The following is a 19,811-nucleotide window of genomic DNA, read 5'->3' as shown; positions in this document are numbered from 1 at the left end:
AGCTGGTGGTGTTTCGGTTACATATTTTGCTTTGAAATATTTTACTGTGAGGAACTGGCAAACGGCACCTTTAAGATGCTGCACACTTTCACATGTATGCGGCTGAAATGGTTGTTTGGATGGATACATTTGGAGATTGTTGTGACGCAATGGCATCATCAGTTTGTGTGGTCAGCATACTTGTTGTTAGTATTTCTATTTAAAAATACTGGAATTTACTCAAAATTAGGACAAATTAAATGTTTGCACTCTACTGTTGGACTATTAGAGCAGCATAAAGGTTCTAAAATAAAGACCTGACAACCAACTGTGGTGTAAGGCTACAACGATTCCTCGATTAAATCGATTGCCGTGTTTTCTGGACTATACACAGCTGCTTTTTTTCCCCTCACCTGAACCCTGCAGCTTATAAAACATACAGCTAATAATGGATTTTCCTTCGTAAACAGATAATGTTTTGTATTCAACAAATAGTTTTCATGTTAATGTTTGTTCTATGGTGCCATCTTTTGAAAGGAGCTGCTGGTTGAAAATGTACTTCCTGTTTTATGCCTTGAAACAGAAGTATGACTGTCCATAGCGTTCCACTCCAAGTAACTTTTGTAAGTCTTACAGTATAACTAAAACAATTCATACTTACCATACCGTCTCATTCGTGATGTCTGTAGGAGTGTTCTCATGCATATATGTACATGCTATTGTAACGTAATCTAGCTAGCGTAACTATTGACGGAGATAAATTTCTACCTATATCCATATTTAAAAGTTATTTATTTTCTTTAGTCATATTTGAAATAGCTAGTGTTCCATCTTGTACTCTTTTTATCTTTTCTTTATCTCATGACCGATGGTACACTGTAGACCAGTGGTTCCCAAAGTGGGCGGTACCAGGGGGACGGTGGAAAGATCTGGGGGGGCGGTGAGGAAGAAGGGGGCGGTAGGGGGGAGGCAGTCCGAAGTCAGAAGTTCGAACGTTTGTTTGACGATTTGTACACAACACGTGCAGCAGGACGAGTCAGTGGACGACGCATCAGGGTCCGGTTAACACACGCCGCTCTGGCCCAGTCAGATCCGACAGCATAGACTTCATCCCATTAATATTAAGTGTGAGACAATGAGGGTTACTGGTGGAATGTTTATTTACCATTCTATGTTGCTGAAACAGTTAAAACTGCTAAAAAATAAATTGGTTTACTAAATTGGGTTTTATTTGTGAAATACACATTTGTGTTTAACCTTTCTCTTTTCAAATTGCAGCATACCAAATATCAAGAAAGAGGTGTTTGTTTCCATATGTGTCTGTTGGGGGGGGGGGGCGCTAGGAATTCACTGGGGAGCCAAGGGGGCACCAGCCTGCAAAAGTTTGGGAACCATTGCTGTAGACCAACTTGAGTGTGTTGTTTTTTAGGTTAGTCTCTCCAAAGCTTTGGAATAAATTGCAAAAAACCTATTATGTTCTGGGTTATCATTTAAAATCAGTTTATGTATCATCAAAAGAACTTGGGATTGACCAGCAACTTAAATTCCCTCGGAGGAACATCTGGTCCAAACGCAACACCATCCATCCATCCATTTCTACCGCTTATTCCCTTTGGGGTCGCGGGGGGGCTGGTTCCTATCCCATCTACAATCGGGCGGAAGGCGTCGTACACCCTGGAAAAGTCGCCACCTCATCGTAGGGCCTAGTGTAACTAGCATTAGCGAATATGCAAACACGTTTACATGTGTCTGCATTAATATTAACTTACGATGAAATTTTTTTTGTTTTGTTGCAGTTTTGGAAATCCACCAAACGTCACCGTGGACTTATTGAGTCTGTTTAGCTGATAGGAAAGCTAGTTCCCACAGCGAGTGGGTCCATGACAATAACTTCTGTTTTGTTTGATCAACCGCTTTACTGCCCCACACAGGCATCGTTTGGAAACATATCCATCCATTTTCTACCGCTTGTCCCTTTTTAGGGTCGTGGGGAGTACTGGAGCCTATCTCAGCTGCATTCTGACGGAAGGCGACGTACACCCTGGACAAGAAGGAGGAAACACCTCGGACAAGTCGCCACCTCATATATGGTATGTAAAAAAACATTGACCAAATATTTTGTACTATTATATAACTGCGGCTTACAGTCTGGTGTGGTTAATATATGTAAAAATATTTTTCTTCTAAATATTGGTGACTGCTGCTTAAATACTGGTGAGCTCTACAGCCTGTAAAATATGGTAATTTGATTAAGAAAAAAAAGCTTTGATTTGTATTTTTTTGCTTCAATAATTCGTTTAACACATTATTTTTCGCGAAACTGCTCTAAAAAATAATTGTGTACCTAAACTGATGTACAGTTGGTCAGTGTGTGAATGTGTCAGTGACAGGGGCGTGCCGAGAGATGGTTCAAAGAAAAACAACGTAGTAGAAAGAGAAAGAGAGCAAAGTGCCCAAAGAACGTTAAAAACGGAAACATTCCGAAAAGTGGTGAAATGTTTGCACTGTCAAATGAAGCTACCATTTCTCAGTACAGTAGAATTAAATCAATGATGCAGCACATTACCAGAAAGCATAATGCATACTTTAGAACAGCAAACAATCAGAAGCAAGGAAAAAGTCCATTTTGGTAGCTAACGCCATCTGAATTGTTTGACTTGCATAACAAATGTTTTATTCAAACACAAGGGGGGGTGTTCATATGTTGGCTAAAGTTTTTATTGTAATGCTAATGAGTTGTTTCCCCACAATCTGCAGACTGCGAATAGACGTTCGCCGCTAGCTAGCTAGCCATGTCTTAAAGCACCTCTTCCTGAGGGTGTTTCAGTGTTACAACTTCACTTTTATCTTTAGTGTGTAGAACAAAATGCATCCATTCTCCCTTTTCTGTCTACACACTGTGTCTCCTTGTAAGTACTCAGTGAGTGTGCGCTGCCGAACATGCTCGCAAAACCAGCAATGGCATGGCCGTCATGCCCGGAGACAGGTACTTTTCAAACAGTGTATCGTACTGTTCTTGATTCATTAGTACCGTGACACTATACCAGTACCGGTATAACGTACAACCGTAGTCAAAACCTTGCTGGGCAAGATCATGCTCATGGTTCTTTGGGACAAGCGCAGTGTGGGAATGATGTATTTTTTGGCAAAGTGTACCACAATTATCGGAAGAGAAAATTCTTCACTGCTGCAAAAAATGCAGGGGGGGGGGGCAATCAAAACCAAAAAGCATAGCACCCTGACCAGAGGGATCCGTCTCCTGCAAGACTATGGCTTGGTTCATAACTGCATGGTCTTGTGGCAATGATATCCTTCCTCCAGCTATTTCCAACCATTCCAAGTCATTTTTGAATAAAAAAAAAAAAAAAAAAAAATGAAAATCATTTTTTTAATGCAGAACATATTGGCCCTTATTTTATTGTTCAGGACTTTAAAATTATGTCAAAAGGTAAAATTCCTCCCAAAGTAGAGTACAATTTTTAGTAGTAATGATTTTAGACTTGTTTACCAGTGAGTGACACCCACTTTTAGCGCCAGAATATAGGTGGGCCTGCATCAGCCTGCTTACATAACCTACAGAAGACTGGAATAAGCGGTAGAAAATGGATGGATGGATGGATGGATAATTTGTGTTTTGGTAGCATCTTCAATTAAAAATCACAATTTTATTCTGTCAAATTGACCTTTTCATCATTCTGACTTTGAAGAATAAGAGTTTGGTCGGACTTTGGATGGAAACATTTTTTAAGGCCAAATGCGGTCCCAAAAATCTGGGGCACCCTTGAGGGAAGAAATACCGAGTCAGAACTTGCGGTAAAACAGAGAAAAAGAAAGTGAACCGCGAATATTCTATTCTGTGTCCTCTTCTACTGATGTTTCCCGAAGATACTTAAAGGCCTACTGAAATGAGATTTTCTTATTTAAACGGGGATAGCAGGTCCATTCTAGATAGTACTTTATTTATTCCGTCAGGAGAGTTCCTTCAGGAAAATTACAATTTTCAGCACAATCCCATTCAAGATCTGTGTCATACTATGATCCTTTGATCATTTGTGATTCTATGTGTCATACTTGATCATTTCGCGATATTGCCATATTTTTTGCTGAAAGGATTTAATAGAGAACATCAACGATAAAGTTCGCAACTTTTGGTCGCTAATAAAAAAGTCTTGCTTTTACCGGAAGTAGCAGACATTGTTTATAATGGGTGCCTCCAACACAAAGAGCTATTCGGACAGAGAAAACGACAATTTCCCCATTAATTTGAGCGAGGATGAAAGATTCATGGTTGAGGATATTGATAGCGAAGGACTAGAAAAAAAAAATAAAGTAAAAAAAAAAAAAAAAAGGCGATTGCTTTGGGAGCGATTCAGATGTTTTTAGACACATTTACTAGGATAATTCTGGGAAATCCCTTATCTTTCTATTGTGTTGCTAGAGTTTTAGTGAGTTAAATAGTACCTGATAGTCGGAAGGGTGTGTCCACGGGTGTGTTGAGGCCAGCGTCTGAGCGAAGTCACGGCAGCTGCCTGGATGGCGCAAGCTTGGCAGATCTCCGGTAAGAGGCGACTTTTTACCACAATTTTCTCACCGAAACCTGCCGGTTGACAAGTGGTCGGGATCCATGTTCGCTTGACCGTTCTGATCCATAGTAAAGTGTCACCTCCGAGAATTTTAAACAAGGAAACTCCGTGTGTTTGTGTGGCTAAAGGCGTCATCATTCCGCAACGTTTTCAAAAAGAAATTCCGCAGGAAATTTAAAATTGTAATTTAGTAAACGAAAAAGGCCATATTGGCATGTGTTGCAATGTTAATATTTCATCATTGATATATAAACTATCAGACTGCATGGTCGGTAGTAGTGGGTTTCAGTAGGCCTTTAAAGATACACTGCGATGAGGTGGCGACTTGTCCAGGGTGTACCCCGATTTCCGCCCGAATGCAGCTGAGCTAGGCTTCAGTACCCCCTGCAACCCCAAAGCGGACAAGCAGTAGAAAATGAATGAATGGATGGACTAAAAGATATGCTGAAAGACCATGAGGGAAAAACACAGGCTATGGTGTCTATGGAAGCGCAGGCAAGTCCAGAAATTTCAATTCTATTATATTTATTTTTTGCTCATATAAAGTTCACCATATAAGTTGGACCAGGTCGACAAAAACTTGCAGTTAAGTGATTAAAGTAGTAATAGTTTCACACCAAGAGGGGGCGCCATGTCGAGTCTGGTAATGGAAAGGTGGCATTCAAAGTATAGTTACTTAGCTACCTATCACTCAAAAAATAATAAAAAAATATAGGTAATGACTGCCAGATTCATTTTCAGGAGCAAAAATAATACATCAAGAGAACTTATTGAAATGTTTTTCATCCAGACCCTACAAGTTTTCATCTTTAACACAAGTCTTAGTCTTTTGCAACGCTCTTGTGTCATTTTTAATCAAGTGTTGTCACGCCTTTGGAGCATGTTTTGTTTTGGTCATGTTAAGTTTTGTTTTTTGTACTCTTGTTTCCTGTTTTGCATTTCCTGGTTTGTTTTTGTTTCCATAGTAACTCATTAGTTTCCACCTGGTCTCCATGTCACACCCCGGTCCTAGTGTGTGTGTGTGACAATCATTGGTACTTTAACTTTCAACTCTCTACTGCCATTTGGCAGCGAAAGTGGACAGTGAAACTCCCCAAATTGTCAGGTTTCAAGTGTCAGGTAAACCGGGACGAATGGGGCCGAATTAATCACTTTCCTACCGTAAATATGTTAACTATCATTGTTATTATGCTAATATTACACTATTGTCATGCTATTGTGAGCATGTTAAAAAAAAAAATTGCGAAGTTTGCATTTTTCTTTATAACTGCCCAAAAGGTACCAAGTCAGGTTTGCATCACCCATTCAAAATGTCTATGGGAATTTTTGAGATATTAATAAACTTACTTAGCGGCAATTTCTTTTCCTCAGTCAGGTCAGTTTTTTTTATTTACATCCAATAAACACAATAAAGCAGGGGTCACCAACCTTTTTGAAACCAAGAGCTACTTTTTGGGTAATGATTAATGCGAGGGGCTAACAGTTTGATACACACTTAAACAAATTGCCAAAAATAGTCAATTTGCTCAATTTACCTTTAAATAATAAATATATATATATATATATATATATATATATATATATATAAATGGGTATTTCTGTCTGTCATTCCGTCGTACATTTTTTTCCTTTTATGGAAGGTTTTTTTGTAGAGAATAAATGACAAAAACACTTAATTGAACGGTTTAAAAGAGGAGAAAACACCAAAAAAATAAAACATTACATTTTTAAACATATTTTATCTCCAAATTCGAGTCTTTAAAATTCGAAATTCAACCGAAAAAAATGAAGAGAAAAACTAGCTAACTCGAATATTTTTGGAAAAATTAAAAGAATTTATGGAACATCATTTTTCCTGATTAAGATTAATTTTAGAATTTTGATTACATGTTTTAAATAGGTTAAAATCCATTTTGAAATAAGATTCAAATTTGATTCTACAGATTTTCTAGATTTGCCAGAATGTCTTTTGAATCATAATACGTTTGAAGAAATATTTCACAAATATTCTTCGTCGAAAATACAGAAGCTAAAATGAAGAATTAAATTAAAATGTGTTTATTATTCTTTACAATAAAAACAATTAATTTACTTGAACATTGATTTAAATTGTCAGGAAAGAGGAAGGAATTTAAAAGGTAAAAAGGTATATGTGTTTAAAAATCCTAAAATCATTTTTAAGGTTATATTTTATCTAAAATTGTCTTTCTGAAAGTTATAAGACGCAAAGTAAAAACATAAATGAATATTTAAACAAGTGAAGACCGAGTCTTTAAAATATTTTCTTGGATTTTCAAAATCTATTAGTTTTGTCTCCCTTAGAATTAAAAATGTCGTGCAAAGCGAGACTAGCTTGCTAGTAAATACAATTTAAAAAAATAGACTCCGCTCACTGGTAAGTGCTGCTATTTGAGCTATTATTAGAACAGGCCAGCGGGCGACTCATCTGGTCCTTACGGGCACCACGTTGGTGACCCCTGCAATAAAGTATAATATTTTCTTTATTTTTACAAAGGGGAAAAAAAACAGGCACATGCTTTACTACACACTAAAATAATACCCAGCTGTTAAACCTTGTTTTGGTCATTACTTTTGCAGAGCAATCACACTCATGTGCATGTAAAGCAGTGCTTCTTCCTGCAGATGTCATTACAAACACTTGGACCGGAGTAATGCTTTATTCAGGGCTACCTGTTGGAGCCGCGGTCGCTTCCTGCTGTCCTCGTAGAGCATGATGCAGATCCAAAATCTTGTTTGACAGAACGCCATTGAGAGCCAGCAGTATGTGCTGTATGGCTATTAAGACACTCATTGTTTCATCCTACCTTACTTGGCTGCAATTTCTGGAAAGAGACATCTCTTCTGGCAACGAGGTCCAGTCTGTAGATATATATTTAAAGATGACTTTCCAAGAGTTATTACTGGCAGAGAAACAACAGGATATGGACTTGGCGCCCTTAAGGGTTACTTGAACATCAGCCAATTTCAGTAGTTTGCAGTGGGAGGTAACTCAGAATCTGCTCTTTTATTTGATCATCTGTGAGTTAAGGTTAAATCCTTCTTTTTAAAGGCCTACTGAAATGAGATTTTCTTATTTAAACGGGAATAGCAGGTACATTCTATGTGTCATACTTGGACATTGTGCGATATTGCCATATTTTTGCTGAAAGGATTTAGTAGAGAACATCGATAAAGTTAGCAACTTTTGGTTGCTAGTAAAAAAGCCTTGCCTGTACCGGAAGTAGCAGACGATGTGCGCGTGACGTCACGGGTTGTAGAGCTCCTCACATCCGAACATTGTTTACAATCATGGCCACCAGCAGCTAGAGCGATTCGGACCGAGAAAGCGACAATTTCCCCATTAATTTGAGCGAGGATGAAAGATTTGTGGATGACGACAGTGAGAGTGAAAGACTGGAAGAAAAAAAAAAGACGAGGGCAGTGGGAGCAATTCAGATATTAGACACATTTACTAGGATAATTGTGGAAAATCCCTTATCTGCTTATTGTGTTACTAGTGTTTTAGTGAGATTATGAGATTATAAAGTCATACCTGAAAGTCGGAGGGGTGTGGTGACCGCCAGTGTCTCTTAGAGAAGCCACGGAGGAGCCAAGAGAGTCGCAGCTGCCTCTTTGACATCCGCAGGAGGAACGACACAAGCTCCGCTCATGTCTACGGTAAGAGCAGACTTGTTACCACAATTTTCTCACTGAAACCTGCCGGTTGACATGGGGTAGAGAACCATGTTCGCTTGACCGCTCTGTTCCATATTAAAGGCCTACAGAAATGAGATTTTCTTATTTAAACGGGGATAGCAGGTCCATTCTGTGTGTCATACTTGATAATTTTGCAATATTGCCATATTTTCGCTGAAAGGATTTAGTAGAGAACATCCACGATAAATTTCAACTTTTAGCCGCTATTAAAAAAGCCTTGCCTGTACCGGAAGTAGCAGACGATGTGGGCGTGACGTCACGGGTTGTAGAGCTCCTCACATCCGAACATTGTTTCCAATCATGGCCACCAGCAGCTAGAGCGATTCGGACCGAGAAAGCGACAATTTCCCCATTAATTTGAGCGAGGATGAAGGACCAGAAGAAAAAAGAAAGACGAGCGCAGTGGGAGCGAATCAGATATTAGACACATTTACTAGGATAATTCTGGAAAATCCCTTATCTGCTTTTTGTGTTACTAGTGTTTTAGTGAGATTTTAAAGTCATACCTGAAAGTCGGAGGGGTGTGGTGACCGCCAGTGTCTCTTAGAGAAGCCACGGAGGAGCCAAGATAGTCGCAACTGCCTCTTTGACATCCGCAGGAGGAACGACACAAGCTCTGCTCATGTCTACGGTAAGAGCAGACTTGTTACCACAATTTTCTCACCGAAACCTGCCGGTTGACATGGGGTAGAGAACCATGTTCGCTTGACCGCTCTGTTCCATATTAAAGGCCTACAGAAATTAGATTTTCTTATTTAAACGGGGATAGCAGGTCCATTCTGTGTGTCATACTTGATCATTTTGCAATATTGCCATATTTTTGCTGAAAGGATTTAGTAGAGAACATCCATGATAAATTTCAACTTTTAGTCGCTATTAAAAAAGCCTTGCCTGTACCGGAAGTAGCAGACGATGTGCACGTGACGTCACGGGTTGTAGGGCTCCTCACATCCTCACATTAACAATTATAGCCACCAGCAGCTAGAGCGATTCGGACCGAGAAAGCGACAAATTCCCCATTAATTTGAGCGATGATGAAAGATTTGTGGATGAGGATAGAGTGAAGGACTAGAAGAAAAAAAAAAGACGAGGGCAGTGGGAGCGATTCAGATGTTATTAGACACATTTACTAGTATAATTCTGGACAATCCCTTATGTGAAGTGAATTATATTTATATACCGCTTTTTCTGTAGTGATTCAAAGCGCTTTACAAAGTGAAACCCAATATCTAAGTCAAATTTAAACCTGTGTGTGTGGCACTGGGAGCCGGTGGGTAAAGTGTCTTGCCCAAGGACACAACAGCAGTAACTAGGATGGCGGAAGCAGGGATTGAACCTGCAACCCTCAAGTTTCTGGCACGGCTGCTCTACCAACCGAGCTGTATCAGCCCTTATCTGCTTATTGTCTTAATAGTGTTTTAGTGAGATTATAAAGTCATACCTGAAAGTCGGAGGGGTGTGGTGACCGCCAGTGTCTCTTAGAGAAGCCACGGGGGAGCCAAGATAGTCGCAGCTGCCTCTTTGACAGCCGCAGGAGGAACCACACAAGCTCCGCTCATGTCTACGGTAAGAGCAGACTTTTTACCACAATTTTCTCACCGAAACCTGCCGGTTGACATGGGGTAGAGAACCATGTTCGCTTGACCGCTGTGTTCCATATTAAAGGCCTACAGAAATGAGATTTTCTTATTTAAACGGGGATAGCAGGTCCATTCTATTCGTCATACTTGATCATTTCGCGATATTGACATATTTTTCCTGAAAGGATTTAGTAGAGAACATCGACGATAAAGTTCGCAACTTTTGGTCGCTAATAAAAAAGCCTTGCCTGTACCGGAAGTAGCAGACGATGTGCACGTGACGTCACGGGTTGTAGGGCTCCTCACATCCTCACAATAACAATCATAGCCACCAGCAGCTAGAGCGATTCGGACCGAGAAAGCGACAATTTCCCCATTAATTTGAGCGATGATGAAAGATTTGTGGATGAGGATAGAGTGAAGGACTAGAAGAAAAAAAAAAGACGAGGGCAGTGGGAGCGATTCAGATGTTATTAGACACATTTACTAGGATAATTCTGGACAATCCCTTATGTGAAGTGAATTATATTTATATAGCACTTTTTCTGTAGTGACTCAAAGCGCTTTACAAAGTGAAACCCCATATCTAAGTTAAATTCAAACCCGTGTGGTTGGCACTGGGAGGAGGTGGGTAAAGTGTCTTGCCCAAGGACACAACAGCAGTAACTAGGATGGCGGAAGCAGGTATTGAACCTGCAACCCTCAAGTTTCTGGCACGGCCGCTCTACCAACCGAGCTATACCGGCCCTTATCTGCTTGTTGTGTTACTAGTGTTTTAGTGAGATTATAAAGTCATACCTGAAAGTCCTAGGGTTGTGGTGACCGCCAGTGTCTCTTAAAGAAGCCACGGAGGAGCCAAGATAGTCACAGCTGCAGGAGGAACGACACAAGCTCCGCTCATGTCTACGGTAAGAGCTGACTTGTTACCACAATTTTCTCACCGAAACCTGCCGGTTGACATGTGGTAGAGAACCATGTTTGCTTGACCGTTCTGTTCCATATTAAAGCTTCACCACCATCTTTAGGGAATGTAAACAAAGAAACACCAGCTATGTTTGTTTTGCTATAGACGGCCGCAATACACCGCTTTCCACCAACATCTTTCTTCTTTGTAGTCTCCATTATTAGATGGTTGACTTGAGTTTATACCAAAAAGTTATATTTTGGTTTCATCTGACCACAAGACATTCTCTCAATCCTCTGCTGTATCATCCATGTATCCATTTTGGTATAAACTCAACTCGTCGTGTTTGGAGGAAGAAGAATACAGAGTTCCATCCCAAGAACACCATACCTACTGTGAAGCATGGGGGTGGAAACATCATGCTTTGGGGCTGTTTTTCTGCTAAGGGGACAGGACGATTGATCCGTGTTAAGGAAAGAATGAATGGGGCCATGTATCGTGAGATTTTGAGCCAAAACCTCCTTCCATCAGTGAGAGCTTTTAATGGTTGACCAAATACTTATTTTCCACTATAATTTACAAATAAATTCTTAAAAATTTCTAAAATTTGAATTCCTGGATTTTTTTTTCACATTCTGTCTCTCACAGTTGAAGTGTGCCTTTGATGAAAATTACAGACCTTTGTCGTCATTTTAAGTGGGAGAACTTGCACAATCGGTGGCTGACTAAATATTTTTTTGCCCCACTGTATGTGGCTTTAACATGTAATATGTGTGCTCCTGGGAGAAAGTGAACAGGACACATTTGATATTTACTGCTATGATGCCATCACCAGGCGAGTCATGGATTGAGACGTTGACTCAATTGTAAGTCAAATCTATTATTCACTGCTATTGGTGTTGCGCCAAAAATTGATTTTGCGTCAAAAATTGGTGCCCGTTGCTGCGCCGCGAACGTGCATGTACTGCTTTCGGGCTTTCTGTCCACAATTGATTACTAACTACATGTAGGACAAGCACTCATATTTGTGGGTATGGTAATATCATATGATATACAGGTCAAAAAAATTACAGAGTTGGACATTTCTATAGTAATAATAAGATATTAGACTGTTACTTGATCCGATGTTAATGTGCTCAAACTTATTCTTGTTTAGAAGCTACATACAATAATAACTGACCTTACTGATGTTGTTTATGCACATATTACACATTGATAAAGTGCTTGGATGTTTTCATTCAGGAGAGTTTCATATACAAACCCCGTTTCCATGAGTTGGGAAATTGTGATAAATGTAAATATAAACGGACTACAATGATTTGTAAATCCTTTTCAACCCATATTCAAGTGAATGCACTACAAAGACAAGATATTTCATGTTCAAACTTATTAACTTCATTTTTTTGTTGCAAATAATAAACTAAGAATTTTATGGCTCCAACACGTGCCAAAGTAGTTGGGAAAAGACATGTTCACCACTGTGTTACATCACCTTTTCTTTTAACAACACTCAAACATTTGGGAACTGAGGAAACTAATTTTTGAAGCTTTGAAAGTGGAATTCTTTCCTATTCTTGTTTTATGTAGAGCTTCAGTCGTTCAACAGTCCGGGGTCTCTGCGGTCTTGGTTTAGGCTTCGTAATGCACCACACATTTTCAATGGGAGACAGGTCTGGACTGCAGCCGGGCCGGGAAAGTACCCGCACTCTTTTAGTATGAAGCCACGCGGTTGTAACACATGGCTTGGCATTGTCTTGCTGAAATAAGCAGGGGCGTCCATGATAACGTTGCTTGAATGACAACATAGGTTGCTCCAAAACCTGTGTGGACCTTTCAGCATTGATGGTGCCTTCACAGATGTGTAAGTTACCCATGCCATCTTGGATGCTGGCTTTTGAACTTTGCACCTATAACAATCCAAATGGTTATTTTCCTCTTTGTTCTGGAGGACAACACGTCCTGTGTTTTCCAAATATAATTTGAAATGTGGCCTCGTCAGACTACAGAACACTTTTCCACTTTGCATCAGTCCATCTCAGATGAGCTCTGGCCCAGCGAAGCCGGCGGCATTTCAGGGTGTTGTTGATAAATGGGCTTTGCTTTGTATAGTAGAGTTTTAACTTGCACTTACAGATGTAGTGACCAACTGTAGTTACTAACAGTGGTTTTATGAAGTGTTCCTGAGCCCACACTGATGTCGGTTTTTGATGCTGTAACGCCTGAGGGATCAAAGCTCCGTAATATCGCTTACGTGCAGTGATTTCTCCAGATTTTCTGAACCTTTTGATGATTTTATGGACCGTAGATAGTAAAATCCCTAAATTCCTTGCAATAGCTCGTTGAGAAATGTTGTTCTTAAACAATTTGCTCAGGCATTTGTTGACAAAGTGGTGACCCTCGCCCCGTCCTTGTTTGTGAATTACTTAGCATTTCATGGAAGCTGCTTTTATACCCAATCATGGCACCCAACTGTTCCTGTGGGATGTTCCAGTGTTTGATGAGCATTCTTCCTTTTTCATAAGTATTTATTGCCACGTTTCCCAACTTCTTTGTCACGTGTTGCTGGCATCAAATTCTAAAGTTAACGATTATTTGCAAAAAAAAAAAAAAAAAAAAAAATGTTTATCAGTTTGAACGTCAAATATATTGTCTTTGTAGCATATTCAACTGAATATGGGTTGAAAATATGTAAATCATTGTAATACGTTTATATTTACATTTAACACAAATCCCAAATTATATGGAAACGGGGTTTGTATGACAGTAAAGTACTGTACAGTTTACATGTTTAAGTACTCTTTAAAAAAGCTGAGATCAACCCCAGACAAATTCTTAGGGATTTAGAATAATATTTTGATATTGACACATTTCATCTGTGCATCTCCTAAAGATATTCTAGTAATGTTTGCACAGATGTCATGTCATGTTCTGTGGTCTGGATTACGTTCTGTTATTTTTTGGACTCCATTAGTTCCTGTTTGCGCTCCCTTGTTTTAGTTTCCATGACGACTGAATAGTTTCACCTGTCTCATGTGTTTTGATCACGCACCTGCTCCAATCAGTGACTACTTTTTAAGCCTGTCTTTGCCAGTCAGTCTGCCTGGCGCCATTGTTCTTTTCATGCTGGTATTCTTGTTATTTCTGCTCTTCTTATGCTTCATGCCATGCCAAGTAAGTTTCTTTATTCATGACACAGTTAGCGACTTTTGTTTCATGTCCTTAGTTCAGTCTAAGTGTTACTTTTGTTTCCTGCGTTAAGTTGTGCTTTCGCTTTGTGCGCTTTTTTTTTTTTTTTTTACATTTGAGATTCAAGATTAAATCTTGTTTTTACCTGCACGCCATGTCCGGAGTTGTCCGTCTGCTTCCTGGGAAAACAATCCTCGCAGTAAGTTGCGAAAACCCCCCTTCATGACATGTCAAAATCACAATATTACTTTGTATCACATTTTAGCAACCAAAAATACATCGATTTAATGAAAACATCCATAAACTATGATGTGCTTGAACAAAAAACAGTTAATATTGTATGTCGATTTTAAACAAGAAATACATTTAAGCACATTAACATTGGATCTATAAAAGTCCTTTCCAATTAAAACCACAGAAATGGCCAACTATATAATTTTTTCGGACACGATAAAGGCCTAAATAATTTTAAACACACATCCTTATGATAACCAGAGATTTAAAGTGTTCGTCTCACACGTAGTAATCAGTTGTGGATGGACAAAGGCTAACATTAAATCTTTAAAGGGGAACATTATCACAATTTCAAAAGGGTTAAAAACAATAAAAATCAGTTTCCAGTGGCATGTTGTATTTTTTGAAGATATTTTCCAAATTTTACCGGTCTCCGAATATCCCTAAAAAAAGCTTTAAAGTGCATGATTTTCGCTATTTGCGATGCCACTATCCATTTCCCTGTGACATCATTCAGTGCTGCTAATGTAAACAAACAACGGCGAATAGCACAGCAAGATATAGCGACATTAGCTTTGATTCAGACTCTGATTTCAGCGGCTTAAGCGATTCAACAGATTACACATGTATTGAAACGGATGGTTGGAGTATGAAAGTATTGAAGAAGAAACTGAAGCTATTGAGCGAATAGCTATTGACGCTATTCATAGCCATGGCATGGCCGAATAGCTGCGTTAGCATCGCCGGTAAAATTTGCGCACCAAACGATCAGGACTTTCGCATCTTGTGACACTGGAGCAACTTAAATCCGTCGATTGGTAAGTGTGTGTTTCGCATTAAATGTGGGTGGAAGGAAACATAATATAGTTGCAAATGCATCTGCAAGTTATCCATACATCTCTGTGCCATGTCTGTTTTAGCACCGCCGGTAAATAGCATGTTAGCATCAATTAGCGTTGCATGTTAGCATTGATTAGCTGGCAGTCAACATCAACAAAACTCACCTTTGTGATTTCTGTGACTTTATCGTTGCAAATGCATCTGCAGGTTATCCATACATCTCTGTGCCATGTCTGCTTTAGCACCGCCGGTAAATAGCAAGTTAGCATAGCATGTTAGCATTGATTAGCTGGCAGTCACGCCGCGACCAAATATGTCTGATTAGCACATAAGTCAACATCAACAAAACTCACCTTTGTGATTTCGTTGACTTTATCGTTACAAATGCATCTGCAGGTTATCCATACATCTCTGTGCCGGTAAAATGTGGAGACACTCTGGCACATTCAATGGGGGTCTGGCGGCAGAAACTTTCGCATCTTCGGGCCAGTGGTGCAACTTGAATCCCTCCCTGTTAGTGTTGTTACACCCTCCGACAACACACCGACGAGGCATGATGTCTCCAAGGTTCCAAAAAATAGTCGAAAAAATGGAGAATAACAGAGCTGAGACCCAATGTTTACAATGTGTTGAAAATGAAAATGGCGGCTGTATTACCTCGGCGACGTCACATTCTGACGTCATCGCAAAAAGAGCGATAAACAGAGAGGCGTTTAATTCGCCAAAATTCACCCATTTAGAGTTCGGAAATCGGTTAAAAAAATATATGGTCGTTTTTCTGCACCATCAAGGTATATATTGACGCTTACATAGGTCTGGTGATAATGTTCCCCTTTAACAAGTGTATGGACTACTGCGCAGGAAATCAATTTTGACAGGAGCCGCGCACCAAAAAATTGATGCACCCCTGTTAAATATTCTTCTGCAGCTGGGTCTGCTGAAATATTTCCATTTTTAATGTACAGTGATAGCAGGAAATGACATGACACAGTTCTATATCTTTACATACTGTATGTCTATTACCAGCTCAAGATTAGACATAATACACATTATTTCAAGTTAAAATCCCAAAGATTGTCACACACACACTGGGTGTGCCGAAATGATCTGCATTTGATCCATCACCCTTGATCACCCCCTTGGCGGTGAAGGGAGCAGTGAGCAGCAGCAAGTGGCCGCGCCGGGAATCATTTTTGGTGATTTAACCCCCTATTCCAACCCTTGATGCTGAGTGTCAAGCATGAAAATCTTTTTTTTTTTCATTGTTGCCTATTTCCTTTCAAACTCTTATTTTGTATTTTTGGTGTACTTTCCACTGATGTTGCAGATGTGTTGAATTTACTATTTACATTATTTGGGCGGTATAAAGGCTATTTTGAAATATTTGCTATATGTTTTTAGTGTCAAGAACATGATGCATGAGGTGGAGTGTGCCAATAATATAAGTCCATGGTTCTCGCCCGTAAAAGGGTGGAATGCCATCTCCGGGTTGGGGAGGAGACCCTGCCCCAAGTGGAGGAGTTCAAGTACCTAAGAGTCTTGTTCACGAGTGAGGGAAGAGTGGATCGTGAGATCGACAGGCGGATCGGTGCGGCGTCTTCAGTAATGCGGACGTTGTACCGATCCGTTGTGGTGAAGAAGGAGCTGAGCCGGAAGGCAAAGCTCTCAATTTACCGGTCGATCTACGTTCCCATCCTCACCTATGGTCATGAGCTTTGGGTCATGACCGAAAGGATAAGATCACGGGTACAAGCGGCCGAAATGAGTTTCCTTCGCCGTGTGGCGGGGCTCTCCCTTAGAGATAGGGTGAGAAGCTCTGCCATCCGGGAGGAACTCAAAGTAAAGCCGCTGCTCCTTCACATCAAGAGGAGCCAGATGAGGTGGTTCGGGCATCTGGTCAGGATGCCACCCGAACGCCTCCCTAGGGAGGTGTTTAGGGCACGTCCAACCGGTAGGAGGCCTCAGGGAAGACCCAGGACACGTTGGGAAGACTACGTCTCCCGGATGGCCTGGGAACGCCTCGGGATCCCCCGGGAAGAGCTAGACGAAGTGGCTGGGCAGATGGAAGTCTGGGTTTCCCTACTTGGGCTGTTGCCCCCGCGACCCGACCTCGGATAAGCGGAAGAGGATGGATGTATGGATGGATGTATTTTGTTTATTTTCTGTCCAGCGCTTTTTTTTTTTGTTTCCATTTTCTGATTGCATCCTTTTTTCCCACTACTATTGTCTGAGCCTTGGCTCCTTCACCTGTCCCTGATTGACAATCAGGACACATCTGTTCCTTGTTGCCAATCCTCTAGACCAAGCCAAGGCAATTACTTTTCCTCGGGGGCTAAATTTAGGGAAAAAAATGTGTCTGGGGACCGGTATATCGATTTTTAGGAACACTAATATGACGCCGCACAATGTCTGATTGAATGCTAAAAATGTGACAGACTGCCTTAAAAAACACAATGGAATTTTACAATTTTTGACCGAATGAGACACCTACAATGAACGTGAAAATAATGTGAGATTTACAATATTCACTAAGATCGATAAAACAGTGAATATTCACAACATATGAACATCACACCTCCTCTCCATCGACATATCTTAAAATCAAGCGAAATGCATCAAAATGAGAACGCGGAGGATAAAAAAAAAAACTCGCCTACAATCTGATATATTTGATATTAAGGTTTAATCAGGGGAGTGACGGCAAACGGACACCAGGTGGCGGTAATGTCTAAAGATTATTTTATATATATTTATAGGGACGGCGTGGCGCAGTGGCAGAGTGGCCGTGCGCAACCTGAGGGTCACTGGTTCAAATCCCACCTAGAACCAAGCTCGTCATGTCCGTTGTGTCCTGAGCAAGACACTTCACCCTTGCTCCTGATGGGTGCTGGTTGGCGCCTTGCATGGCAGCTCCCTCCATCAGTGTGTGGATGTGTGTGTGAATGGGTAAATGTGGAAGTAGTGTCAAAGCGCTTTGAGTACCTTGAAGGTAGAAAAGCGCTATACAAGTACAACCCATTTACCCATTTATATATAATAAATATAAGGGAATAAGCGGTAGAAAATGGATGGATGGATATACATGTATATAATAAGAATAATAAACAATATAAAATAAACCAAGGAAATGGAGTGTGGACGAGATCCAAAAGTGTATGTGGTGTGAGGCTATGTGTGTGATTAGCTGAGGTGTGTGTTACCAAATGTTGTGAAGAGACGAAGAACACGGAAGTCTGTGGGGCAGGCAGAGGATCCAGGGCGAACGAGAGGCGTCCAGAGAAAACGTGTCCAAGCGGGAGGTTGAGAATCCAAAGGGCAGTCCGAGAGGTAAGAAGAACAACAGGAGAACACGGGGAGCACTGCGGGAAGACAAAAGAAGCACCAGACACAACAGAAACACGGAAGTCGCAGGGGAAGAGTGAGTACGCGGGATGGAAGCCAGATACGGGATTCTTACTCAGGTACAGATGACTATACTGCGGCGAGTGACGGCAGGTTGTCCAAGCTTATGAAGGCAGCTCCGTCATTACTGTCAGGTGTGAAGATTGCCGGTGATTGATTGCAGCTGGCGGCTGCTGCAGGGCACCCGAGGTGCGCACAGATGGATGGTCGGCGTTGGCAGTGGTCTGAGCCGTAACAGATATATCACTAAGCTTTAGAACTCTGTTGTAAATATCTCCTTCCGCGTCTGTCCCTGACACCCACGTTTTAGGCAGGCCGCTCTGGAAACACTCTGTGGAAACGCTCACCACCCACACTGCTTGGTGCCTTGTCTGAGCTGCCGTGACTTAGATGACCATAGTAACTAGATTACCATAGTAACTAGTACATCATGCAAAATCACCAATTCTGACCATTGAAATACTTTGTATAGTTCAATACTTACGGTCATTTGAAAACATCACTGCACGTCATAATGGCAGCTACACTTTCCTTCTTAAAGATCTAAAAAAAATGATTTGGGAATGTCCGGCGGGCCAGATCGAAGAGCTTAACTGGCTGCATTTGGCCCCCGGGCCTTAATTTGCCCGTGTTTGCTCTAGACTAAAAGGCACTGAATAATTGTGCTTTTTGTTTGCTTTGCACTGAAATGTACATAGCCTTCCTTATCCCTATTCCTGTATTTGTGTCATTAAATACATTTTTACCAGTACTGTGCGTTCCTCGGTTTCCAGGCCCACACAGACCGTAGCATGGAGATTGTTCATTTCCTAATGTCACTACAATACACATGCTGTACATTTAGCAATTTACAAACGTTTGTAGTGGGATTATGTGTTATTGGCGCTATAGTGAAATAACAATGCTTCTCTTCTACAGGGATTGGTAGTAACATCACATTTTCAATAGGGTCACATTTGGTTTTCCATTTGTGGGAGAGATCCCTTGTTTCAATGTCAGTGGTTGCTTTGTCCGTTAAATACAGCGATCTTTAGGCCACAGACAGACTATTGATCACCTTCGCCTTTGCTGATTGCACCAAAGTACTCCATTTTGCCTTAATAGCCTCTTTAAGATGTACTCGCTTGGCCATTTGTACCGTGCTGGACTTTGTTGTGATTCTTTCTTTGTCTCTGCCGGCCTCTGCTCACACAGAGTAGCTATTTGCTAGTCCAATCACTTTTCTTCTGATGGATCACTGCAATTTTGTGGGTTATTTCTGGTCTTACTTAAGACGCTGTGATTATTTGTTTTCTGCAAGGTTTCATTATCTACTAGCCGAAGGAGAGATTACATTAATTACAGAGTTTCGACTGCTAACAAGACTCTTAAAACTGTCTGCGTTTC

At 40.7% G+C, this 19,811-nt stretch overlaps 1 protein-coding gene across 2 annotated transcripts in view; it reads left to right on the top strand.

Moving 5' to 3' along the window:
- The window catches only part of itga11a (integrin, alpha 11a), a 310,434-nt gene that overhangs the window by 19,609 nt on the left and 271,014 nt on the right, over window positions 1-19,811 (top strand). For both annotated transcript variants that reach the window (XM_061887056.1, XM_061887057.1), the window contains exon 2: window positions 1,962-2,069. The gene's annotated coding sequence lies outside the window, so the exon portion shown is untranslated. The remainder of the gene's footprint in view (window positions 1-1,961; window positions 2,070-19,811) is intronic.

Source organism: Nerophis ophidion, linkage group LG25, assembly GCF_033978795.1.
Source record: "Nerophis ophidion isolate RoL-2023_Sa linkage group LG25, RoL_Noph_v1.0, whole genome shotgun sequence".
Classification (NCBI taxonomy): domain Eukaryota; kingdom Metazoa; phylum Chordata; class Actinopteri; order Syngnathiformes; family Syngnathidae; genus Nerophis; species Nerophis ophidion.
This window is presented reverse-complemented; position numbering and strand designations above follow the sequence as displayed.